The sequence below is a fragment of the Pongo pygmaeus genome, chromosome 2 (assembly GCF_028885625.2).
Source record: "Pongo pygmaeus isolate AG05252 chromosome 2, NHGRI_mPonPyg2-v2.0_pri, whole genome shotgun sequence".
Classification (NCBI taxonomy): Eukaryota; Metazoa; Chordata; class Mammalia; order Primates; family Hominidae; genus Pongo; species Pongo pygmaeus.
Genome location: NC_085930.1, coordinates 71902622 through 71929489, shown reverse-complemented (window position 1 = coordinate 71929489; position 26868 = coordinate 71902622). Strand labels below are relative to the sequence as shown.

At 37.9% G+C, this 26868-nt stretch overlaps 1 long non-coding RNA gene across 1 annotated transcript in view; it reads left to right on the top strand.

Moving 5' to 3' along the window:
• LOC129032825 (uncharacterized) overlaps positions 1 to 25837 on the top strand; it is a 181021-nt gene extending 155184 nt beyond the window's left edge. The window contains exon 5 of the long non-coding RNA XR_008501478.2: positions 25747 to 25837. This is a non-coding gene — a long non-coding RNA (uncharacterized LOC129032825). The remainder of the gene's footprint in view (positions 1 to 25746) is intronic.
• Positions 25838 to 26868: the final 1031 nt, after the last annotated feature.

The following is a 26868-nucleotide window of genomic DNA, read 5'->3' as shown; positions in this document are numbered from 1 at the left end:
TGGTATCTACAAAATGTGATTATCTCTAATGATATTATCCTAGGAGGGAATAAACCAGAGCAGGCTCCTGCTGAGAGAGCCCTTTAAGGTGATTTAGAGAGAAAGATGCATATAGTTATCTCACAACTGATGGGGGAAAGGGTTTAAAAATTGGCTATTCCAGGCACATAATGATTCACTCATGTGATTTGAAAGGAAGGATAGAAGACTGGATAAAGAGAGGGGGATCCATGAATACAGAAAGGCAAGTTGCTTTAAAATGTAGGTTTTATTGTCATTCAGGTATGGTGAGGCTAACAGAAAATGATCATTTCCTACTCACAGTCCCTGGGAGAAGAGGACATGCCATAGCATGCAGAGCCATGGGAGGAAGCTCCAGGCTGGCCTACCCGCTGGCTGTGGTCTACCAGGAAGCAAAAAAGTATGAGGAAAGCATTGCCAGGAGCCTTTGATGTGGCTTTCATGGGAAAGACAAGGCAGGGTCAGCAGGCTTGGAATTGGCTAGTTTAAATAATTTTAGTGAACTCTAGGGTCCAGGTGTTGTCTCTAGTTGTCTGGTATCAGGCCTTGGGATGATCAGGGCACGGGAATGTTGCTTCCTGGAGTATAAAGGCCACATGAAAGAGGTAGTTGGAGTATGTGCTCTGAATTGGTTAGTTTGCACGTGAAAGATGCACTCTGGATGGGTTATTTGCTATCTTTAAGGATTGGCTAGCCCTGTGATAGGCACTCTTTTCCTCATCAGCAAGGCCCCAGATACTAGAGCATTAAGAATCCAGAAAATAAGAAAATATAGTTAATACACAAATAAGCCAGAAGAATTACAAAGATGCAGATGTAGGACAGAAGAGCAAGATGAGTGAATGTAGGTTTTAGGAGGCTGTCAGAATCCACTGATCCTTGTGATGGCACAGGTCCAAGCCAAGCAGGATTGCATACAGGGTGACATGACCTGACATGGTCTCCAGAGTAAAAGCTCACTGGCTGAGACATGAGTCAGTCCCAAAGCAAAATAAAAAGTGAATTGATTTAAATAAAGAGAATGTAAGGCTGGACAACTCAAATTCAATTCAACAAAGTATAAGCTCATGTGGTGTGCAAGACACTGGGTTGACATTGTAAAAAATACAAATTTGAATAAAATGGGGACTGTTCCTTCATGGAGTATAAAGAGACAGGACACAGTTGAAAGATGCATATAAAACAGCAGTTGAATAAATCAATGTCTTGGTGATGTTTTAAACAGAAGGAAATAGGCAGAGACGGCAAGAAGGTGCTGTTTGCCCTGCTAACACTCATGACAGACATCACTAATCGGTCTTGATTCTCTTCATCTCTTTGTCATATCTGACCTCTGATTCTTCTCAGCAGAGTTTCTATAAAGCCACTGCCAGTGAATCAAAGTTAGTTTGTTTACCACTCTCCAGTAGACACTCTAAGGTGGGAGAAGATTGTGACTTGACTGAGAAAGCAGGAAAATCTTCCTGGAAAAGTAACGTTTAAATGAGCTTAAGAAAGATAGATGAGTTTTCAGAAGTATTCTGATTAGAAACTGTGGGTTTCAGTAGTCCAGGCAGGAAGAACAAAGGTGGGATGGCTAGAAAGTCTGGCGAATTGGATGAATAGTAATTAGTCAGCCTGGCTTGAATTTAGGCTATGTGTAAGAAAGAAATGACAAATAAAACCAAGGAAGCAGGATTGGGCTACAAATACATGTGTATATACAGCTGTATATACAATGCTGTATATATATACACACACACGTATATACATATATAAAATTATGTATAATAAGCAAGATATATTATACATAGTGTATTTAGAATATATTTATTAAGTATATATTTTAATACATGTATTATATATTCGTGATTTATATATACATAATTTATTATAATATATACATGTTATATATAATTTATTATAATATATACATATGCATAGATAATATACAAGTTGCTTAAATATATAGAATGTATATATTGTTATAATTTCTCATACTATACAGGTAAAGAAACTGAAAACAGAAATAAAATAGGCTGCTTAAGTGTACACAGACAGTAAGGGCAGAGATAGGATTTAAAGGCAAGCAGTCTGACTTCAGAGGCCATGCTCTTAACCATTATGCTGTACTGCATCCCAATAGTTTATAGTACTATTTAATTTGTAGATACTGAGAGCTATTGATTTTTGAGGTAGATATTGATGCAATTAGAGATAGGCTTTAGGAAGATCTTCCTGGAAGTGGTATATAAATAGTTGGAGAGGTATAGTGGTAAAAGCAAATAACTGAACTTTTTGTGTGAGATTTTGCCAGGCCGTAATATAGAAGTGTCTTGGTAAATTGTCTCATAAATAATTAGAAGCTTCCAAATTCCACTTCCCCCAGGGATGCTGTTGCATGCATAAAAATGGGAGCAAGGCCTGGTAGCACAAATTTGGAAAAGTAATTGAAAAGCATCTGTGTCATATCTGTATGCAATGCAATGTGACTTCCTGAACCTCTCCACTTTTAATCATGTGAGCAATATTTGTAGCTTCAGAGGTGACCTATTAACATATTTATTCATGAAGATGAGCAATTATTGGGGAAAAAATGTTTGTTTAGCTAATTCTTTGAATGACAGTGTGACTGCACTAGTGAATAAAACTAAGTCAAACAGGACAACTGCCCATCCCAATGGAAACAAACATTGCTCAGATTTTCTGCTTGGAGTCACAACACCCAAGAACTCCTTTTCTTTGACTCCCCTCTAGAACCCTTCTTTGACACCAGGTGAGTGAGCACAGCAGGTTGTCTTCCCTGGAAGATTTGGGGAGCCTGAATTGATTTCACTGAAACTTTATCATATCTCTTTTCCTGCCACTGCTATAGGCAGACGATGGGTCAGACAACAATTAACTTGATGAAAAAAAACTGCCACTTTTATTAGAATGTCACACATGGTACTACAATGGGAGATTCACATGGCGCTACTTGACTCTGTTCTTGGCCCTAGGACCTATCAATCAAGATTTCAGTTCTTGTTAGTGACTTTCTTACTCTATCCTGTCCAGATAGACAAAGACACAGCAGGAGCCTAGGCATCAAATAATGCTCTCCAAGAGTTTTCCTGAAAATCATCCCACGATTCCCTCAATTTTGTACATTTTCAATGTGGTAAAGAGTAGATGTTGGCAGGAATTTACACTTGGGGATGGGGATTTTGTGGGGTTGGGCATGCTGGTTTTAGAGGTTATAAGTTTTAGACACAAACTTGTGAAAATTAGTGCCAGATGACATGGCTGAGCTTTCTACCTCTTGTCATTTCTCAACACCCTTAAGAAAGGGGTCACATTTTGGGAAAGGGGACAAACTGTTTTCCCTCTGGGAGATTTAACCACCCTGTCCTCTTTGCTATCACTTTACACTGAAGAAACTTCTAGCATAGATTTTGTAAGAATTTAATGAATTTTCAGGTGTCTCTCTGTGAACCAGACTATAAGTCCCATGAGAGCGGGAACTGTGTCTCATTTACTGTTGTACCTTCACTGCCTAGCACTGAACCTACTTTCTGTGTGCTCAGTAAAAATGAAAAAAAAAAACAAAAAAAAACCCAGTAATTGAACACATGCTTTTTGAGAACCTGAAACATTTGAATTGCTTGCTCTGAAGGCCTCACTCTTTGCGTTTCACTTCTAAAGATAAACAAAAAGTGCTACAGTGCTTTAATCAGTCTTTAATTTGCATTTTTGAAAACTCTGTTAAAGGGAAATACCTTAGGAAGTTTAAACTTCAATTTGAGCAAAGAAAAATAAAACAAAGCAAAGTGAAGTAAAACTGATTCATGGATGAGACAGACCTCTGAACATGAGAAGGTTCAGAGAAATCCCACCAATAGGGTGATCCCTAGTGAAAATGCAAAAAATTCCCTTCACTTATGGGAAACGAAAGTGCAGTGTAGAGATGACTTAATTGGTTATCACTTAATTGGTAAATTGGTTACAGAGCCTCCTGCAATTAATAAAGCTCAGCTACTATAGTAAATGCCATATTGGTTTGGTCTATTAGGCTTAGTGCAGGAGCCTAGTCCAAGTCAGAGGCCTTCTGCAAAATTTTGTTCAACACTCTAATGCAGGTAAGTAATTACATGCTCATTGCACAAAATCTAGACCATATAATGGATAGTGTAAACCAGAAACAACCACCTTTCCCTTGATTTGGCTGCCCCGCTCCCTAATTCCACATGTTGTTTCACGTGGCCTCTGTGGCTAGTTTGGCAGAGGCTATTCTTCCATCCTGGGCTTATTGTGGACATCCCAAGTTACCAACACAGCCCAGCAAATTCCAGATCTGCCCACCCTCTATTCAAAAGTCAGAATGCCAACAAGTACAGGGCTACCAACTGTTGGTTACTGGTGAGAGGAGGTGCCAGCTGGGCTTCCTGGGTCGAGTAGGGGCTCAGAAAGCTGTGAAACTCACTCATTTCCTGCATCAGGACTTATTTTGGTCCTGGATGAATAATATTGAAGATATATGCTTAAAATATTCCTAACATCAGAATTTGTGCATGTGTTTTCTTCCCCAAGAAAGCTATAAACAGCGAAAAGTTTGCTGTAAGCTTCCCTGTGTCCTCTCTCCCTCTCTCCCTTCCACCTCCCCTGAAACTAAAAGGAATGTTAAAAGCCTGTTTTTCTGTGACCAGCAGACCTTATCTATGCTCCCAATTCTAATTCCTTGTAAACACAGTTTGTAAAATCCTGAGAGATCCTGTCTCCTTTGCCATGCCGCTGCAAGGTCATAAAGTAGATGAAACTTAAGTTGCAATTCCGGTTTTCCTCAAGATCTGAGACATGTTAATTTTCTTTGTTTCTCGCTCTGGTAACATCTTCCCGCTGCGTATATTTCCCGCCTTAAAGAGCTTACAAGGTTATCAAAAAATCTAACACTGGCTACCCGCTCGGGACACCTTCCACGCTGAGGAAGCTTTGTACTGCCATTCTGCTCAGTAAAGCCTACAGCTTTTTTTCTCTCGGTCCGATCCATGTCTCTCTCTCTTGCCGCGGGCTGCCGCCATACCAATCCTTTGGAGTGGCTAAGGCGACAACCTTTGGTGTTAAACTGGTTTGCAAAGAGGTAAGTACAGAAATATAGAACTCAGAAAATTTTAGAGCAATTTGACAGTCAATTTTGTGTCTCCAGAATTTAATAAATAAAAAATCTGGACTTGGGTTTATCTTGTATCTCGTTTCCTTTTCATTTCATTTTTCACTAGTAATTTATGTTTTTAAAGGCTCAGAGCACAATGGACTAGAAAAAAAAAGAAACATCTTTCATCCTTGTTACTTTGGAAAATATTGCTTTAAGTCATTTGTAGTGAAAATCACTACCTCAAAACTGATGCATAGCAGATATTTATTTATTTATTTGTTTATTTATTTGCATTTTCACTAGGATGGGGGTAGAAATGATAGTTTGACGTGATTTATGCATTCAGAAGTCAGGGACCTGGAAGTCTCAGCAGTAGTGTTCGTAGATGATGTATAAAGCACCACAAAATAAAATAGAAGCCTGATGCTTGGAACCAAATTATGATGCTCTGGGCGTGATAACTTTGAACACCTTAGCCAGCAGGTTTTACATTATTACCTGTAAGGTTGGATTAGTGTGATCTAGGGATTATTGATTTCAGTGAATATCTTCACTTACATGGTTTTTCCCGGCAGCATTTCTCTGGACCCTCAAGAGGTCTTAGACTGTTTCTAGATCCACTAACTGTTTTTTTTTTTTTTTTTTTTTTGAGACAGAGTCTGGCTCTGTTGCCCAGGCTGGAGTGCAGTGACGTGATCTCGGCTCACTGCAAGCTCTGCCTCCCGGGTTCACGCCATTCTCTTACCTCAGCCTCCCGAGTAGCTGGGACTACAGTCTCCCGCCACCACTCCCGGCTAATTTTTTGTATATTTGGTAGAGACAGGGTTTCACTGTGTTAGCCAGGATGGTCTCCTTCTCCTGACCTCGTGAGCCACCCGCCTTGGCCTCCCAAAGTGCTGGGATTACAGGCGTTAGCCACCGCGCCCGGCCTAGATCCACCATTTTACTCAAATCTAAGTGTCACTGTGGCAGAAAAATGCATAGAGTGTTTCATTTTTAAAGATGACCAGAAATTTCCTTGGCTATGATTACATAGCAGACTAAGAAATAGTCTTAGTGGATCAGACGCAGGCAATATACTTGATGCTTTTCTCTATAAAAATGGTCTTCCGTTTTCTCACTAAACAGCTAGTATATAAAGGAAGGCATAAATGAGTGAGTCATTGCACTGTTTCCCTTGCCATAGTACCAAAGGCTATCTCAGTAGTAGTACTAATGGAAGCTACTATTTAATTAACACTTACTCTGTGTCATACAGTATGTTTAATGTTTTACATACTTTTTTTTCATTTAAGCTCTGCAACATCCGTAATATATAGTTGTTATCCCATTTTATAGAAGAGAGGAATGGGATGTTGAGACCAGTGGCAGAACTGAGCTTTGAAAAGAGGTTTGACAGACTTTAAGTAATTCTGTTAACCAACATTACAGTCCTACTGTTCTATTGCTTTTTTTAAAAAAAACTATATCAAGTTTAAGAAAGAGGGACATTTGGAATAACTTTTGAATGGCATTACATAGAATAGGTGCATAGGCATTTGAGAGCTGCATGAAATCTAGCAGATCTCATAGTCTAACTCAGGGGGTTCACAATCTTTCTTCTCTTTATTTTAATTAAAAATTGTTTTAATTAAACTTAATAAAAAAATTCTGTAGAGATGATGGGATGTCACTTTGTTGTCTAGATTGGTCTCAAACTCCTGGCCCCAAGTGATCCTCCTACCTTGGCCTCCCAAAGCGCAGGGATTATAGGCATGACTTCCCCATGCCCAGCCCACAGTCTTTTTCTTTCAAGGTCTGTATAGTAAATATTTTAGACTTTGCAGTCCAATTCAGTCTCTCTGACAACTATTCAGTTCTGCCATTATAGCTGGAAAGCAACCATAGGTGATGTGAAAATGAATGTGTGTGATTGCCTTTCAATAAAACTTTATTTACAAAAATAAGTGGTGGTTTGGATTTGGTCCATGGGCATTGTTTGTCAACCCTAGTTCAAATGTCTAGTTTTATGGATGTTCCTAAGACCAAGACTGGTCATGGTCTTGTCCAGGGTCTTCAAAGCAGCAATGACAAAGACTTGTATCTTTTAGACTCCAAACTCCATGTGTCTTATCTTTGACCACTTGGCTCCTCCCTCTGATAACTCTTAAGCGTTTTGTCTAGTGATACATATAATTTTTGACATCTACATATAAGGTTGCAATGTACCCTTTTAGCTTTCATTCAAAAAAACTTATTTGAGTATGAGTTAATGGGGGAAATTTTACTACAGAATTAATCTGTTCTGATTTGCTAAATGATATGAAAGCATTCATGACCTTCAGAAATTGTTCATCCAAAAAATACTTGGAGCAGGTTTCTGAACCAATTGTGATTTTTGGACACACTGTGAATCATGACCTGAAGACTGGGACAGCCTTGTCCAGTGTCAGGTATAGACACATATTGATTCTGTCCACCCCATGGTCTCATAGATGTCACTCAAAGTTTTCACATTTGTCACAGATACCAGTTTTTCACTGACTACTAATTCTTCTTAAATCTGAAAATGATTATGGCAACTTTTTCCAATTAATTGAAGAAAAAATATGCATTTTCAATATTTGCTATGTTCCTTCATGGATTATCCATTGCAAGTTTTTAAAGAATGTAGCCTGCTCCTGAGTGGGTTTAGCCAATGGTGCCAGTACTATCTTTATCTTCGATTTCAAAACAGAATATTAATAAAGAGATGAGATCATATACCAATGCTCTTATAAAGCCTGAATCTGTTAAAGGAAACTTTTTTTTCTTGGAGAGTGAATAAAATTAGAAGAAAGTTTATTATAGTATAAATACTCATTAAAGCCTATGGGATTCATCAAAAGCATTTCTGGGGCATTTACATCCTTTTATCCAGAAAAAAAAGTTACCAGAAAGTATTTCTGGAAAGCCAGCCATAATTTATGCTCCACACTTTATGCTTCACATCATGGTAAAATTCTAATGAAGATGTTGTCACTGACTGTACTCTTTAAAAAAGATTTTACAGACAGTTTATCACAGAATTTATACTCAAATGGGCAAAAAAGGCACAGTACATGCCATTCTAGTGGGAGTGTTGTTGAAGCACTTCCAAATAACCTGTCTCTTTCGGGACTGGATTTAGCATTGTATTAAACAGCCACATCTTCATCATCAGCAGGCTGGGCCTGAGTTTTCTATGAGAGTTTGATAGGTCCAGATAATCCCAAACACACTCTTTTTCCTATCTTTTCATGAAATAAGAACTGGGACCTGGGTTACCACGAATTTGAGAGTAACATTCTGAACATTGCAAGAGAAAATGAGCTCAGGGAAATACTGCATGAACCACTTAGCATTTGCAAGGATTTGCTTAAATCATGGTTACAACTTCCTGAAGATTCTTGATATGCAATTGATTTTTGGTCCCTGTGTTTTCCTCCTTGGTCCTAAATAGGGATCTTGTGAATTGTAGGTCCTCAAGATTCTGCAAATTTCTTTTTCTTGGTTGTGCATCCCTACCCCCATTTCAGACCCATCTAAAATTAACTGCCTTCGGTGCTTTTTCTTGGGTGTTCACCTGGTTTTGGGCCATCAGAATACTTAGCCAACATGTTCGCCTGGTTTTGGGCCATCAGAATACTTTGCCAACATGTTCGCCTGGTTTTGGGCCATCAGAATACTTTGCCAACATGTTTCAGTCCATCTGAGTGACTCCATGGTATACCTTTTGTAACAAAGTAGTGATGTAGAAACATTTAAATATTCAGGGACTTCATTTGAGATGTTAGAGACCATAACGGCTGGCTAAATTTTATTCTGGACATTTATTTAGCTTATGCTGAAGAAACTAATTTGAGAGCTAATGGCTCATCTATTTAAATAAAATGGCTTTTCAAGGTTAGCTGACCTTGAAAGGCAGGGTGGTTGTATAGACTATAGATCGGGGCATCTAATATTTTGGCTTCCCTGGGCCACACTGGAAGAAAAAGAATTGTCTTAGGCCACACATAAAATACACTAACACTAATGATAGCTGATAAGCTCCTAAAAAGAAAAATCTCGTGATGTTTTAAGAAAGTTTACAAATTTGTTTTGGGCTTCATTCAAAGCCATCCTGGGCCACATGTGACCCATGGGCCATGGGTTGGGCAAGCTTGGTGTAGAATGTATTCTCTAGAGTCAGATGACCTGGGCTAGGATCCCCTCACTATGTCTTCCCAGTTGCATGAAACTTCATAATTTACCTTATCTCTCTAAGATTCTGTTTCCTTTTGGGTAAATTGGGAATGACAGTAATATATGTCTATCAGTTAGGGCCGTTCTGAAGACAAGAGGTGGACCATATAATGCACTTGGAATTCAATAAATTATAACAAATTCACAGTACTTGTTATAATTCTGGGGTTCAGAAATCCTCAAACATATTTTTTCATAAAGAGATTACACCATAAGTTAGAGAAACATTCGTTTAAAACTAAACTGCTTCTGTTTTATTACATAAACATAAAGTTATAAATGTTTTGAATCAGTCCATATGGTTATGCATTTAGAATTCAAATGACCTAACTATTTTGATTTGTATATGATTACTGCTCCTCTAAAGATACTTTTATTTGCTTTGCCTTGGATGTCTCTCTTTATCTGGTTGCATTTGAAGTGCTAAGTGCTCCTGACCCCGCTGTATCCTTTGCTAATCTAGTCTTTCTCTGAAAGTTTTTGTAAATTAATGCTTTTGAACAGTAGGTATAAGGAACTCCTAGGTAGGAAAGTAGATTCCTTTGTGGGTTTGGAATTACACAAAACTAAATCACTTGGCTGCTCCCAATGCACTTGCCTTAGTCACACAACTTTGGCCTAATTGCAAGGGAGTCTGAGAAGTGCTCCACTGTGCCCAGAAAATGGAAAATGAAATGGACATTTAGCATTGTCTCCTCCACCCATCATTTTAAAAGCAAGTGTGCCAGGCCGGGCACAGTGGCTCACTCCTGTAATCCCAGCAATTTGGGAGGCCAAGGTGGCAGGATCACACGAGGCTGGGAGTTTGAAACCAGCCTGGTCAACATAGTGAGACCCTGTCTCTACAAAATAATGTAATAATTTTCAGTAAGTAAGTGTGCCATGTCTTAGCTGTCATTCTGATCCCAATCTTAACTGATATTTGCTTTACATTCGAAACAACCAATAAATTTTTTAAGATTGGGCATTTTTTACTCAAGGGAGCAAATAAGCCATTACGTTTTAAGAAGATTAAATTAAAAAAAAAATTCCTGTAGTTTTCTAGGTCTTCTGTAAATATTAGTTGGCATATTTTAAAGCTTCCATATGGTCATGTTTTTGTTATCCCTGTACATATACTGTGTATTCATGGTAGGCAGAGTGCTCTGATATACGTCTCATAGGGTACCCATTGTTAATGGTTATGAAATGTGAGATTGAAAATTTTGACCTTGATACGTAATTTTAACAGGATGGCATTATAACTTTAAATGGATGACACCAAAAATTCTGCTCAAGTCATATTAAGACAAAAAAAAGTTGACTTGGCTCCATCCCCATGATTTTTGCCCCAATCCAGTATTTTCTCTCTCTTACCTCTTTCAAAGTACCTAAAAATGCTGATTTTTACCATGCTCAAAATCTTTTTATTTCCCATTGCCTCCAGAAGGTTTTGTTTAATAATAAAGGTTTTCTTTCCTCTGGCTCAACCCTGATTGTTTCTCAATTTCCTGCCCACTAATTCCCTACACAGGTTCTCTCCTTTAGTTGCACCTCTGCTTATGTGCTTCTATCTATTCTATTAGGAATGTCCTCTCCAAACATGCCTATCTAATAAGATCTTGTTCATGATGCAAATCTCTATGTGATCTTCCTCCAGAATTCTTGAGCCCGTGTTAGTTTGTTCTAATTTTTTTCTTTAAAATTTTTCGTTGATATATAATGTAAATATTTTTGGTATATGTGATAATTTAATAAGTTCATATAACATGTAAAGATTAAATCAGAGTAATTAGGATATCCATCACTTTTTAATATTTGTTTTTCCTTTGTGCTGGAAACAGTTATTCTCTTTAGTTATTTTGAAATATACAGAAGATTATTGTAAACTATAGCCACTCCACTGATCTATCAAACACTAGTTCTTATTTTTTCTATCCATTTTGATTCTTTACTTGTGCGTTTCTACAACTCTAGTTGTAGAAGATAATGAACTTGTCCATAATTTGACTCCTAGAAATAAACACAGACAGCACATAGAATGTGTTCAATAACTATTTGTTGGACCAATGAATGCATTTATATATTTGGTTCTGATTTTTGTTTGCCTCATTTGGATACCATTCGGTGCAAGCTAAGTCGTTCTGCCATACCAAACAATCTCAGTAGCTGATGAAAACAAAGGGCATTGCATGTTCCTTGTGGGTCAGCTGGGGCTCTGCTCTATATCACATTTACTCTAGGACCTAGGATGGTGGAGCGGCTCCTGTGAGGAACATTGTGATTGCTGTGCCAGCGGGAAAAGAAACATGGCACCCACAGCTCAGCACCAGTGTTTCTGCCTGGAAAAGGCATCTGTCACTTCTCCTTTCTTTTGATTAACCAGAATAAAACATCTTGAGTTCAGCACAGTAGGAGTATATAATCCACCCTCAGGGAGAAGCAAGCTAGAGAGGGATTTTTTGGTGAATAGCAATACAGCCTACCACTGGAATGTAACCATACATCATCCTGCACATTTATTGAATCACTTTGGCTGTTGCATTTATCTTACATACTGAACTGCAGTGTAAAATCATGGACAACAGTAAGAAATCTCCTTTAAAGGTTATCAGTAGATTGTCCACAATGAATAAATAAGCAAGAACATGTAGAATTCTGAGCTATATAGATGATATTAGCTCTGATTTGCTGGACCACAGGTTTTATAAAAACTCTCCGATGAAATTTAAACACTGAGGCATTCTTGCTTGTTTTATGGCATGAGTAACCTTGTTTCTCGTTTCATGTTTTCCCACATCTGAAGAATAGGGTGTTGAAGGAACCCCCTCCACTGGCGATGGCTTTCCAGTCTAGCGCATCTCCCCACAGTCTACTCCCTTCTTTGATTCACAGTATTCAGAACATTTCTGATATCTGAACATTTGAGCAAAAATGTGCATAGCACAGGACAATAAAGTGATTAAGTGTCATCATCATTTGTCTTTTCCTCTTCAATCTGCGTTAGTATCATTAGCTCTAATTTAATAACATCATCTCTTATTATGGAACACATTTACAGTTCACTTTGTTGGTTTAATTTCTTTTCTTATTTGCCTTTTTGCAAAACCTGCAAAGTGTTTTGTTTGAATCCACTAACTTGAAATGTACTGTGCTTCCATTTTTTCTTTTGCCCTCTTTCTCTCCCTTCCTCCATCTGTTCTTCTGTACTTTACGTACATCATTTCTTCTGTACTTTCTTTTCTTCTTTATTTCTTAATGACAAGAAGATAGGGGTTGGAGCTAGCAGCGTCTTTCATTTGCTGAGTGTCTACTTGATATCAGGCACCTTGCTAAGCACACGGTGGTTTTCGTAGCATTCAGATCAGACTAAATTTGGCATGTTTATCCACACCAAGTGTTGATTTTTCCTGCAGTACAAAATATTGCAAACTGGTAGCTGAAAGGCATTTGGAACCTTATCTGAGGAACTCAGACATCCTTCTTTCTCTGACTCATCCCCAGCAAGGATAAAAAAAGAGATAGTTCCACGTTTCCATGTGCACTTATTCTGAATGCACCTGAAATGACTTATCTTTAATAGGGCCAAGCAGCTCACACATTTGCTTTCATTACTGACATTACAGCTCTAGCACTACCTTGGGTCCTTTAAATAGTAAAAAGTACCAGGCCCTGTATAGTTCCGCTCAAGGCTCCTTAAAGGCAAAGTAATAGCATCTGTCCTCCAAAGGGTTCCTAGCTGATTATTAGTATCCCAGTCCTCCTTTCTCCTCAAACTTGTAAATGTGCTAGTGTCAGGGTTTATGTGCAATCGTTCCCCTCAGTGAGATACACACCTTTTTTCTCTCTCTCCTGCCAACTCTACACAATTTATGTCTTGCAACAGAATCACACCCTTATTCGTTCATTCCACAGATCCTTACAGAGCACCCGCCTATATATCAAGTGCCCTGTTAGGGGCTAACGCCCTACAGTTAAAGGCTTAGTTCCTGACCTCTTGGGACTCTTGGTTTGGAGAAAGGGGGTAGGAAATAATCATACCGAATACAGAGACAAATGCTATGATCCTAGTAAGCCCCGTGGTCCTCTGAAAACATAGAGGTGTGTTCACTAGCTCAGCTTAGGGGAAATGGTTGTAGGCAGAGATAGATGCCTTGGTCAGTGGTATAGACTCTTCTCATCATTTATCTGACTTGAGATAATGTTTTTTATGTTATTTTTGTTTTTTCTGAGATTTTTTTCCATTTTGTATTGATGCATATTAATTGTACATATTTCTGGGACACATGGGCTGTTTTGATACCTGCATACAATGTGTAATGATCAAATCAGGGTAATCGGGGTAATCCACCACCTCAATCATTTATCCTTTCTCTGTGTTGGGAACATTCCGAATTTTCTTTTCTAGCTGCCTTGAAATACACAATAAATGATTGTTAACTATAGTAATCCTACCGTGCGATGGAACACTAGAACTTACTCCTTGAAAGTAGTGTTTTTAAAACTGTGGTGATGAATCTTTTAGATTCCACTGGGAGAACAACTCAGTTTGTTCCTAAAATGTGTTTGTGGAGATATTTTGAAAGCAAACATTTCTTTGAAATCTAACATACATACATTAAAGTGCACAGATCTTAAGTGTACAGTTTGACGCATTATCATAAAATAAACATGTCCACATATCAGGAGATGGGTTAAGAAATAGCCTCCTGCCGGCTGGGCGCGGTGGCTCACTCCCATAATCCCAGCACTTGGGAGGCCAAGGCGGGCGGATCACGAGGTCAGGAGATCGAGACCATCCTGGCGAACACGGTGAAACCCCGTCTCTACTAAAAATACAAAAAAATTAGCCGGGCCTGGTGGCAGGCGCCTGTAGTCCCAGCTACTCGGGAGGTTGGGGCAGGACAATGGCATGAAACAGGGGGCAGAGCTTGCAGTGAGCGGAGATCGTGCCACTGCACTCCAGCCTAGGCGACAGAGTGAGACTCCATCTCAAAAAAAAAAAAAAAAAAAAAAGAGCCCCTTGCCAACTCCATGAAGTCCCCTTTGTGTCCCTGCCTGGTCATCACCACCTCTAGCATGAATTCGAACCTGACTTCTACCACCAAAGATTAGTTTTCCCTGGGTTTGAACTTTATGTAAGTGTGGTGAAATCATACAACCTATTTTCTTTTGTGTCTATCTTTTATAAGCCAACCTGTTTGTGAGGTTCATCCACATGATAGCATATGGTTGTAGTATATACATTCTCTCTGCTTTGTAGGGTTTGATCTGATATTCTGTTGTCTGGCTATACCACAATTTATGATCAATTCCATGTTGAGGGATACCTGGGTTCGTGTGTTTTCTTGACCACTCTAATACCCCTCTCAGCTCAGAATCTTGGCAAGCAACAATAGTCATCTGGATATGGCATTGCCTTCATTTCCTTATCTTTCTTTATTGCTTTCTATTTATGGAAAATTATAGTAGTTTTTGTTTTAAGTGGTGATACAAAGTTGTTTTTTTTAAAAATAAGTTTCATTGAAATGGGATGATTTTAAAAATCTTTAGAGTAACAGAAGTATGATAGTAATGCTGTGGCAAATGTCATGGAGGTGAAATTCAAATAGCTCAGTTAAAGAACAATAAGATTAGGGCCCCGGAGTTTTTGTTAAAAGGTAATAATTTGTGTGTCTAGGGGTGTTAGCTATCATCATCCTGAACCAGTTGGCTTCGTAATTTATCAGAGTGCATTAGATCAATTCAGGTTTGCTTTGTTAAGATCCAAGAAAGATCTGGAATCGGTGTGCCAAGAGTTTGAACAGACCCAGGTGAGACCCGCAGCAAGAAATCCTGGCACTGGGAAGAGACACAGAGAGAGAATGGCAAGTATGGTGACCACTTGGGGATAAGGTGATGTGGAAACACAGGGAATGAAGATGTGGAAACACAGGAAATGAAGAAGTTGTGCTGACTCTTTACACTCTTCTTACTGGGTCTTAGGACCATGATCCACAGGCTGTATTAGGAGATTAAATAACTGACTAGATCTCACTTCTCCCATCATCTCTCATGAATGCAGCATGGCTTAAAAATATTAGTTGTAATTTTGCCCACTTACTGTGTGCAAAGCACGTTGCATGCTTTATACCATTTAATCTTTACAACATGCCTGCAAGGAAGTACATTTTACTGCAGTACACAGAATATGGCCCCAAAAGATGTCTACATCCTAATCCTTTGAATTTGTAAATATGTTACCTGACATGGTAAAAGGGAAATCAAGGCTGTATATGGGACTAAGGTTGCTAATCAGCTGATCTTATGGTAGGGAGATTTTCCTGGATTATCTGGTCTATCCTAATGTAATCATAAGGGTCCTTAAAAGTAAAAGAGGGGGGCAAAAGATGAGGTCAGAATGAGGTGATGGGAGGACTTAACCTACTCTTGCTGCTTTTGAAGATGGAAGAAGAGGTCATAAGCCATGGGATGTGGGAGGCATTTAGTAAAGGAAATGGATCCTACTCAGGGCCTATAGAAAGGAATGCAGCCCTGCCAATGTTAGGGCAGTGAGACCCATATCAGGCTTCTGGCCAACAGAAATGAAATATAATCAGTTTGTGTGGTTTAAGTTTCAGGTACTTTGTTATGGCCACCGTAATATACGAATATAGTTACTAAGAAGAATTGGGGCAGAGGCAAGGGAAGTCATGCACGCCAATAACTAAAAAGGGCTAGATTGGAAATCAGACATAACTGACTTCAAAACCAGTGATGGTCTTGATTATTGCTGTCAATGACCCAAGGCTAGAACACAGGTTCTTGTCTGATTTAGATACTTAAATTCACCCACTGGATGGGAGGAGGAAAATCAAATGGGTCCCAAGAGTCTGAGAAATGGAAGAGGAAAATTATCACATGTACAAAAGGATTTATGGATTCATGGGCCTTTCTAGTGTGCTTTCGTATAAGAAGAATGTTCACGATGCATGTAACAGAAAAGTCAACTCAAACTGGCTTAACAATAAAGGGAAATTATTGGCTTACATAATTTTAAAAGCCCACTGGTGCCTCTAGCTTCCATTTTGACTTGATTTAGCATTACAATGAGGTTGTCATTTCTTTCTTTTGTTTGTATTTTTTTCTTCTGTTTTTCCCTTGCCTTTCTTAATCTTGGTTACATTTTAAGGCTAGCTCTCCCTGGGTCCCTACATGGTGGTCTGCGTCTCCTGCGGCCATGTGTTCTCTTTCATACAGCAGAAAAAAAGAGATTGCCTTCGTATATGCACTCCCAGCAAAATGAAGCAAACAAAAAATAGAATTAAAAAAGAAAACAATTCTCAGTGATTTAAACAGTTTAGATCACATATTCACGGCTGTCCAGTGGGGTGAGAAGCACATTTTCCCTAGGTTAGACCTGACTCCAGAAAAAAAATATACTTCCCTGAAGCCACATTGATTCCCATACAAAACCCAGGAGACCCTGGAAAAGGGAACTGGTTCGTGGATGATGGAAAGGCAGCCAAATAAACACAATAGGGAAAAAGAGGATCTGCGGAGGAGGCGGAAGTGATACATAAGACCAGAAGGTCAATTCCTTCCCATTTCATAAGATAAAAACTGGAATCCATTGTGTTTGCAAATAGAGCAGCTCTATGTGGTAGCCGCATTTCTGTTTGTGTGTAAGGATTCATAGGAACATTGGATATAAACATTTTATAGGATCTGGATCATAGCAGTATGCTACAACCAGTGAAATCCTCAGTTAACTCCAGGATATTTTTTATAGTGTTCTCTTTCTGTATCCATTTTTTGTCTGTTCAATTCAGTATGTAATCATTTCTTGAAACATATTATTTGGCAGGACACCATAAGATAGATAATTCTTTTATTTACTTTTTAGCTATTATTCCTAGCCCAAAGTCACAGATTTTTTTTTATTGCCGTAAGAAAAATCAATAATTGAATAGTAAGAGGTTGATAATCTTTTAGTTTCTGTTTATAAGAACTCTCAACTCCCCACTAAACTCACAGCCAAGGAAATATTAATCAGTTGCCAATAAACAGTTCTGTGCTGGAGTTCACATATGTTTCTCCTAGAAATAACATATGCTTCAATGAAAACTGCAGAACTGCACTCACTAGAGACAATATTTTTGTTATTAAAATTTTCATTATGCTTTTTTTATTGTTGTTATGGCTGAGTTATCGGTTAAAACATAAAAAGTCAGCTGGTAATTGGGAATGAAAAAGACTGGTTACTCTTCAATTTTTCAATAAATGCCCTGGTTGCAGATTACATAGAGGGAGAAGTATGCTACTGTCTACTCTGAATTTTGTTCTTAATTGGCAAAAATAATAACTAAGAAGAATATCTCTAAAGTCCTCTTTACCAAATGAAAAAAATGTGGCATTACCATGTATTAGCTGTGTGAACACTGCTAAATTCTCTAACTCTGTAAAATGGCAATGTTAATAATATTGATTTTACATTATAGGATTGCTATAAGAAAAAAATGAGAAAATATATGCAAAATATGGCACAGTTCTTGGCATATAGAGAGCACACAATGAGCAAAGCTAATATGATTGCTATAATTCTTTCGTCTGACTCTCACATCAGTTTCTACAGATGATGAAACTGAAGTCTAGAGAGGCTGAATGACTTGTTTAAATTTACACAATCTAATGAGTGGCAGATTCATGTGAGTTTTCCAAACTCTCTTTTTGTTCCCTAAAATAGGCATTCTAGACTTTTGGAATTAACTGGTTAGTTACTAGTTGTAGCTCTGCCTGTCCGCCACTAAAAGCAAGCTCTTTGAGGAAAGAAGCTGTGTTTATTTTTGCATCGTTGTATTTCCAGGGTTTGGTACAATTCTGGACACAGAAGAGATTCCCAATAAGAATTTGCTAAAAAAAAAAAAAATGAATTTTTATAAACATAATTTTCCAGTCAGAGAAAACCATAATTGATCGCCAAAATAATTATATGGAATAATAGACATATTAATTTTTGAAGTATTTCTTATGCAACTTGTAGACACATTTCATATATCATGAAATTAGTCTTTAACTATTTGTAGTGTGTGTATTTGTTAATTCCACACGCACATTTGTAATTACAGAATTCCATTGTGAATTACGGCAGCAATGTTAATGAATCTGGCTGCTCCAAATTTTAACAGTTTGTTCCTGAACCAGGTCTGTGGAAATTTCTGCTGACAGAGTATCTGAATTAATACTTCTAAAATTTCAATCTGGCAAAGTAGAGAGAATCATCACTAGTATGTAAAAACGTGTGATGTAACATTATATATGCAAATGAAATAACTGTTGGCAAAAATAATTATTGTTGCTCATTGGGAGGATTAATAGTTACAGTCTGCTCTGTTTTCTGTTGAGATGTAACTGAATTTTGTGGCATATATTAACTGAGGAAATTAATTTGGGTTTAATTATTGTGTATGGCTGTTAATGTGCAAACTTATGATGAATATTTAGTTACACTGAACTGGCAACCCAGTAGCTATTCTTATGCTCATTTGCTGACAGGAAGTATCTGATGGAGAGGGATGGTATGTGCTGCATGGGTTTCCAGTGCAATGTCATCCATAGTACGTTGCTGTGATCACGGAAAAAAGTACTGGGCTTGAGGTAGAAGGGCACAGGAACTTGGGTACTGGCTGTAATATTAACAAATTATGTGTATCCCTAAGCTTTCAACTAGAGAATGGCAGGAGAAAACCAATCTTTTCCTTAGGGATTTGTTTTAAGATGAATGAATTAATATGTGGAGAACAGATTAGTGAATAGCAAACTGTTGTTTTAAATGAAAGGAATATCTATAATAAGCTTTTTGTTTATCCATTTAATAACAAATTTATTTAATGAGTCAAATCAGATTAGACAGATACCTAAAAGGCATTCAGGAAAGCATTTGTTGATATATAAAATGTAGATTGATTGAGATTAAGTATAGATCAACACCCCTTCTCCACAAAGATCAACATAAATAAAAATTCCATATACCAAGAAAGACAGCCAAATCCTTTGGAGGTTTGCTTATTTCAAACAGTAATTAGTAACACAAAATTCCTGGATGTTTACATGTTATGAGATTATGATATATGAACTCTGGAGCCAGGTTGACCTGGTATAACAGCAACATTATTTGCTAGCTGGGTGATTCAGCTGCTTATTTCATGCATCTAAACCTGAGTCTCCTCATTTGTAAACTCGAGTGATAGCACTTCCAAGGGATTTTGTGAGGATTAAATGTGACGGTGAATGTAAAACTAACACTGGCCCATGGACATTTCTTAATGAATGTTAGCTTTGTCTCCATTAAAAAGAGTATGGACATTTTAATAGAATTCTTTGCAATGGCATGTAATCCTTTAAATAGAACAAATGAAGACAGCTAATTATCTCTGTATAAACAATTAGAATTATGGACTCTGGGCCTGGGTATACTTCATGTTCATACACTCATGGCCTTTCCCTTTCCTGTTCTTCTCCTTCACTTTCCTGTGAGTTAAATAATAATGTTGGGTGTCCTTTAAGTGAGTAAAATAATGATGTTGAGGTGTCTAGGCTCACACCATGGTCCTGTTGACTCACTGGGTGCAGTTACAGCTCTGTTTCTCCTTTTTTTTTTTTTGCTCTAGTCATCCCTGCCATGTCTGGGGAGGGAAGATATCCAAGAGGCACAATGAGAGAAGGTGACCTTGAGTTAATGGAATCTGAGTTCTCTGAAAGAGAACACATTGCTCGCAAAGCTGGTACAGGCTGTATTCAGCACTGAGGCCTGCCACCTTTCTTCAAGTGTTCTTTGATTCTTATTTTTTCACGCCAGAGAAATACCTAGCACCTCTTCACATAAAGCAGGTCAATTTAGACAACAGGTAGCCCTTCCATGCCTTTTGTACATGTCTGCCATAGTGGACAATGGGTGGGTAAATCTTTACAGAAAAAAAAATTGCAGGAGAGAGTAATAAATTCATAACTTTCATAAGCAAATATTTATTGATTGTGTTCTCTGTAATGGATACTGCTCTAAATATTGGCAACAGAGCAGAAGAGAAAATAGACAAAATTAACACCTAGCTTTTATTGAGTGATTTTGTACGTGCTAGTCACTGTGCTAAGGATTAAATATATTAACGTTGCTAATCTTCACAAACTTATGGGGTAGATACCACTAACACTCATTTATGCTCGAGGAAACCAAGACTTAAGTCGGTTAAATAACTTGTTCAGGGACATAGAGCTAGTGAGTGGTGGAGCTGGGATTTGAACTCATCAAGTCTAACTTGCATGATAAACACCATGCTACAGCCTCCATCAGAGCTGTAAAATAGCAAAGAACTGTTATAAAACCCAAACAAATCTCTGTGACTAAGTAGACACGTAGAATCATGTTTCAAATAATTCATATTATAGATGAATATATATTTGTGTGTGTTTGTGTGTATATATAATGACTCTCCAGGAATCAATCTCTTTTTTTCCTTTAAAAGCTCTGTAATGACCTGTTGATATAATATTTAGTGCATCCTGCAAAGTATATTTGTTTGCCAAACAACTCTGAGTGGCATTTTATTTAGCAATAAAATGGAATGTTTTATCCAACCATAGGATAATTCAAATGTGGTCATGTACATTGAGTGCTCAATGCAGTGCCCGACACATGGCATGTTGTCCATTAAAGTTAACTCGCCTCCTGGTGGCCATTATTTTTCAGTACAGACATATTGTTTTCCTCTGCTATATTGTGTGCACACCCCCTTATGAATAAGAACCATGTCTCATAATTATTTGAAATCATCCTAACACTTCTATCCTCTTTCATTATGCCCACACCCCTCCTCTTGTGCCTATTCTAGATGCTGAGCTAGTCTGTAGAAATTGATTCCCCCCATCCGTGATTCTAAATACTACTTGACCACATTTTTCATTTAATATGATTTGGTGGAAATAGTCTATTTTCTCAAATTCCCAAAGATTAGCCTTGTACCCTTAAATGTAGAATTGCCCTGGCTTGATTATTTTCATCATTAAGGACACTTTCTAAAAATCTATTTTGATCCCTGGATTTTCTGATCCCCATCACCCACATGAAATGCAATGCTACCTCACCTTCTCTCTTTGCTGTGGGGGCCAAATTTCTCTCATACTTGAGCCAGGAAGCACAGGCAAGGTTTGAGTGTCATTTCCATGACCTGCCAACTCTCAATTTTTTCCAAGGTTGCCTTCCTGACCCTTGGGGGATCTTTTTTGGGAGTTAAATGTCCAAATGTTAAATTTTACTACCTGCAGCTGGTGGGCATATTCATAATGATAAACCAGATGTCTCTTTACTTTCCTGAACATTTAAAGAATAATCCTCTGTCTTCCTTTTGTGCTTTCCTTTCTTCTGTGAAAGTAAAGACGGAGCTTGTCAAGAGCAGTAGACAGCAGCTTCAAAAGCTGAGAGCCCCTGGGCCTTCAGGAACATGAGCTTTGCCTACTAGGAGCTCACATTGTCTTATGAATTCTGATAGGGCTTTGAATTTGAAAAACCTGGAAATCAAGTTCCTCTTTTTTTTTTCTAACTTAAACTTATTATTTTTTAGTTTTTGACACTCTACAATTCACAAACTTCTATAGTTTGTCACTGTAGCCAGCTCACCTAGATAGGACCATGGTAGATAGGTTTTGAGATAAACTGAGGCTGGATTTTTCAGAGATCTGTTTTCTCCCATTCAGAAAAGATGTACACTCTTGACCTTGAGTTTTCCTAAACTGTGAATAAAATGCAGCTGTTCTCACATATTTCCTAGTGCCACCCCTTCATGAGTGTGAAGAGTTTTCTGACATTAAAACAAACAAAAAGTAAGATACAGCATTTGGGTGCTTAGAAGAGTCACAAAATTTAAAGACTTGAAAATAAAAATGGAGTACATTGAGAAAGTCTTAAAAGAAAAATGATATTCATTTATATCCTCTTTTAAATCTCCTACTCTCATTCATCAGGTTATGATTACTGATGGACGATCAAGTCTTTTCTGTCCAATTTAATCTAAAAGCCATTCTAGATGGCAACTTATGCATTTTAGACTTTAAAGCAACTCGTGATTAAACATACAATTGGTCAGTTGTACCATGGGAACTGTAATCCTACGAATCAAAGAATGCATTCATTCTTTTACCTTTCTTCCTTCTGCAAGCAATTCTTGAGGCCCTAGTATGAGGACACATAATAAACCTGAGGATTTGGACAAGGCATGAAGAACCTCAATATAAGTTTATATGGGAGACTGTGCAGCCTTATTACATTGCCGTGAGCCTCTCTTTAAGGCAAAGGAATTCGAACTGGATTTCTACTGGCCCACAACTCCTTCCTTGAGGAGAACCACCAAGTAGGTGAGAAGACATCCCATCTTTGAATGGTAACTCAGCTGCTATGATAGGGCCTCTGCTGCAGGCAGCAATTACTGTTCTGTCCTCTGCCACTCATATTCCAAAACAACTTATTTTTTTTAAGTAATTAAAGGTTTCAAACAAGAATAGGAGCATGGGTAGATCTGGTCATGGCTTGACACCAAATATTGTGAAGAATAAAGGATTTAAAAAAATCAGAGAATGGGCTGGGCGTGGTGGCTCATGCCTGTAATCCCAGCACTTAGGGAGGCCGAGGTGGGCGGATCACGAGGTCAGGAGATCGAGACCATCCTGGCTAATATGGTGAAACCCCGTCTCTACTAAAAAAAATAAAAATTAGCTGGGCATGGTGGTGGGCGCCTGTAGTCCCAGCTACTCGGGAGGCTGAGGCCGGAGAACGGCGTGAACTCCCGGAGCTTGCAGTGAGCCGAGATCACGCCACTGCAGTCCAGCCTGGGCAACAAAGCGAGACTCCGTCTCAAAAAAAAAAAAAAAAAAAAAAAGGAGAGAATGAAGAAATAGCAAGTGAGATGTGTTTTAAAGTTTTGTAAAATGAAAGCATTTGAATATGATTTCATATTATCAGAAACAAGGAGTCAGAGTTAAAAAATAGGCTTGATCTCTCCCCCGTAGAAAGGAAAGGAATGAACTCTGCTGGTCACGGAATAATAACTTGTGACTTAGTTGTACCTGTTAGTTTAAAATAAGTGTGGCTTTTCTTGACAGCCGAAGAAAAAGAAAAGAATCGGATAACACTATTATTTGCTTCATTTCTCTATGCGTCCTAAAACTTAATCCTGTGAGGTTAAAAACCTTAGAGAAAAGTCTTATACGAATGGTGCTGTCAGAACAAATTTTGGCAGATCCTAAAGTACAGTATTTTCAAAGAAAAATAAAAAGTGTTAGATTTTTTAGCTCAGAAGAAAGAAGAACTATGAAAAAGTTGATAATGAAAATAGTATTAATCTCCTTTTATGAGGGGAGTATTTACTCTGTGTGTGTGTGTGTGTGTGTGTGTTTGTGTGTGTGTATGCAACATGCAAATGTGTAATAGGTAAGGACTATCCCAGCTTCTTTTCCAATTTCTGGACCCCTCTAGCAACAGAACGTACTGATATTAACCATCAATGAGGAGAACAATGTCGGTAGGGCTTATTTTTTATGCTAAGAAAAATTAGGCTCTAAAAAATGGGAAGGCTTTATTTGAACACTGAAAAGACCAAGACTGTAGTTTGCAAAAGTGAAATGGCTGGTTTTATGCTTTTAATGAAGTTTGGAGGCAAACAGTTTATAACTCTGGAAATATTTAATTTGGGAAGGTTTATGTTAAGATAATAAAATAATTAACTTTTTCTCATTAGAAGCATGCAGAGCAACAGAGTTACGTGTTCTGGAAAATTACATTTCTGCCCTGTCACTGACTTAACATGTGTAGATTGATGCAGATCAGATAACTAACTGACAGGCACTTTGCAAGTTTACCTTGTTTTAACTAATTGCCAGTTCAGAGTCACTGGAGATTCCATTTTAAATTAATGGCTGTGAGGTATTAAATGCAAACATGTATCTATTGAGAAATTAGAGAATAAGAAACTAAATTGTGTTTCATGACAGTGCTCTCAGTTCTTTGTTGCCTGATGCATTAAAACAGTGGGCAGCAAACTATGGTCCTCACATAAAATCTGTCCCACAGCTTGTTTTCTATAAATAAAATTTTATTGGAACATAGCCACGCCCAGTTATTAAAGTGTTATCTGTGCTGCTGTCTTATTATTATGAAAGGGAAGAGTTGAATAGTTTCAACAGACACCATAAACTTGCAAAGCCTAAATATTTATTATCTAGCCCTTCACAGAAAATGTTTGCTAGCCCCTACATTAAAAGGTACCCACTGCACGATAATATTCTGTGTGGTTCTTAGGCCAAACCTAGTTTTAGCTAGAGGGTGGTCTTCATTTTCTTATTGCCTCCCAATCCAAAGTACACATGTTTAGCAAATAAAACACAACTTTGGCGTTTTATTTCAGTCCCTTATTGTAGTCACTGTGACTCCTAGCACATTTCTTTGGACATAGCCTGCATGAGTTGATGAAATTCAGGATTAATTTTGGGAACTGATGAAACATGGCTTCATTTGGCATTCCTATGCTTCACGATTCATGCTTTCTTTGCCACTGGACTTTATTTAGATTATTTTCTTGGCTCATAATAGCTACAGGGAATTTATAGGAAGATTACATCGTCCATTCTCTCTTATACCAAAATATTGTTAATGTGGTGTGAAAAGAGGAAAATAAATGTTAATTTATTCTTAAAACTAGAATCTTCGTATGGCCAGTTTCCTCTCTAGATAAAGGAGATGACTGACCTAGCTGGCCCCTAAGGTCACTGTATAGTTCTCAAATTTTGAAATTAAGAGGACCGTGGCTGAGAGGGAGCCCTCTTTTAGCAAGAAAAATACATAATTCTATCCTAATGAATTAGTAAAGTGGCTTATTTAGTTTTTCACAATGATTTTCGTCTTATTTCCAAGCAAATTATATTTTTATTTTGTTGATGCACTCTCTTTAAGTTAAACATCTAATTATTTTGGTTTCATATCCCTCTGGTTTCTTTGCCCCACCACCATACGCAAAATACCTAATTCTGGAAGAGTTTTAGTGCGCCTGAGTTCTTAGAGTTTCTCCTTTCACTGTTTAATCTCTGACTCATTATACAACAGACACTTTATAGAAAATCTAAAATTAATCAGGACAGTAAATATACAAGAAACCTATTTTTATTTTCTGAAGAATAAGTAGAGTTCTAGATTTTTCAGGGGAAACTGGAGAACACCTTACTTTTTAAATCAACTCAATAGCTAACTTCGACTACAAAGAGGAAATGAATGGTTGAAAGAAGCAGAGATGACTTGCATTCTGGGAGAAATGAGCAATGCCATCTAAGAGTCCTTTAGGGAACCTTAGGATTAATTTATTTTATTCTTACAGCAAACGGTGAATACTACTAAGCTGGAGACTATGCTAAGTGCTGAAAATAAAAGATGAAATGCATCAGATCTGTTCTCAACAAGCTCACAGTTTCATGGTAAGACATGCATTCCAGGCTGAGAAACTGACAAAGTGATAAGATGGATGCATTTGGAGAATGAATGTGGGATGGAAATAGGAGAGGAGACTTGGAAGAGTGGGCAGAGGCTAGATCCTGAAGGAATATATAGGCCAATCAAAGCAATTATTGTATGTAGAAAACAGTGGGTTTTTAAGAGTTATGGATCAAATTGAGGGTGAATAGTCAGGAAGACAATATTTAAATAAAGTGTCTGACTGGAGAAACAAAAATTATAATCTCTTAACGCATTTTTGCTTTAAATATTTATAGTGCCTGAGTAAATTGTACAGTTTATATGAAGTTGTCTTTATCACTATGACAATGGCCCAACACAGAGGAAAGAAATATGGACAACTTGTATATACTTATTTGTGGGTCTTCTCTTACCAGAGTCTAAATTTCTTCCTGCGAGTCTTTAGTCCTCTCTTTCACAGATTAAATTCATCATACAGGAGCATTACTTTACTCCAGTGGTTCTTGACTTGGGCTAATTTTACCTTCACTTTTCTGGGGACACACTTAGTAGAGTGCGAAGGCATTTTTGGTTGTCATGCTGTGGTGCGGGGGACATGTAAAGGAAAAGAGTGGTACTGTCACCCAGTGGGTAAAGGCCAGGGAAGCTGCTTAGCATCTTACAATGCACAGGACAGTTGCCCTTAGCCAAGAATTATTTGACTCAAAATGTTAATAGTGCCAAGACTGAGAAATTCTGCTTTAGAATTGTAACTTCTGATTCCATCCTGTTAGCTTTCCTGTGGATATGGCCCAGGAAATATGAACAAGGGTGAAGGCTTACAGAAGATATGCAGGGCATTTTATAAAATTATATGAAACTGTAATTCTTTAATAGTACAAACTTAATATAGGGTATGTGGTTTAACTCTTCAGTCCCCAGTGGCCTAAAGAAGTGGACCCTGCCTGTCTCCCGAGTCTAACTTGTATTCCATTATGATCAGGCAGGTGTGGGGTCTTTTGTTGCAGACTTTCATTCATGATTCAAC